This window comes from Pristiophorus japonicus, chromosome 21, assembly GCF_044704955.1.
Source record: "Pristiophorus japonicus isolate sPriJap1 chromosome 21, sPriJap1.hap1, whole genome shotgun sequence".
Lineage (NCBI taxonomy): Eukaryota > Metazoa > Chordata > Chondrichthyes > Pristiophoridae > Pristiophorus > Pristiophorus japonicus.
In genome coordinates, this window is record NC_091997.1 from 636208 (window position 1) to 637657 (window position 1450).

Here is a 1450-nt window from a genome sequence, read left to right on the forward strand (position 1 = left end):
TCCCCACTTCTGCCCCGCTGCTGTTGACCCCTCCTAAGTGCATCATCAAAGCGCGCACCACCAATCTCTCTCATCTCAAGCTAAATTCAGGGGAAAAAATCTTTGGGCTGCCGAGCGGGGCCCCCGACAGTTTTTCTGTCGGTACGCTGTGTTTGCAGTGTGTGCGGCATGGCAGTGTGCGGCCATTCAAGGGACAGGCACACTGCCACGGCCACCACTTAGTTTTTTTTGCTGGCCGACTGCCAGGTCGGGCCAGACAATTATATCCCCGGGTTCGGCTGGGCCGCCAACAGGCAGCCTGACTCCCTCTCTTGGGTGCCAGGCCGCTGGCTCGGCCAAAACCCTCCCTGGTGGCCCAGTGGACCTAACTAAAATAATCGCAGAGCTCGCAAGTGAAGGGGAGAGACGTGGTGACGCACACGCGTGTCATGACATCAGCAGCACTACCCTGATGACTGACAGCGGCGGTGACTGTGTCCCGCCTCCATTGCCGCTCCTCTTGTGATCGAGCTTCTGCTCTCCCATTCCCACTTCCACCCCCATTATAACCGAATGCTGCTCCGCTCGAAAAAAAAATGACAAAGATTTGAATTTCGTGCAAGAGGCCACTTAGTCCACCATGGCGGTGAAAACACAACAAAAGGTGCAGCCCGTTTCGCCGGCGGTGAATTTCGGCCCCCTAAAGTTTTTTTTCCTCAAATAGAAAGCTGTATCCTGTGATATAGAAGCAATACTTAGAAAATGTTTCCACTGAATTTTAATTTGCTGCAAAAAGAGGTCAATCTGTCTTTGATCTCCCCCTCCCCCCCCCCCCAGTCTGGTTTTGGACTGGGCAGAAGATGGCAACCCTATCTTAAAGGAGTTTAATTTCCCTGGCTCGGTAGTTTTAGTGCACTGGTTAATGTGTTCACCTTCAATTCAATTGAACTGTTTTTACACAGTCTGCACCTGTTGCAATGGGGTAACACCTACATTAATGTAGCTCAGACAAGAATTTAACACAAACGCACTAACAATAAAGAGAGGATAGTAAACCCTTAAAAATGTCTACTCCACACTTAAGTTTGTCCAACGGTTTCAAAGCATAGAAATACGAGAAGGTGTTGGTAAATGTCCAGGTGCCTCCCGCAGTATTCAGCACGATGTGAGCAATTTAGATGAATACACTTGCCCTTTTGCAGACTAGAATATGAGATAAACAGAAGGAAAATACATGTTAGTTTAATGCTGCACCTATATTAGTGAAACTCATGGTGTGCACTACTGTGTAAAGGGGAATCCAGTGTTAGAGAAATGTTCAGAGGACAGCAGCAGAGTAAGACTGCTGCAAACTGTGAAATGTTTCTGTATTATTTATGATGCCGTTCACTAATAAAGTATAGGAATGACTATACAAGTGTTCTCTTTTTCGGTGTATATGGCAGCTGTAAGAGCAGCAGAATACCAGTAT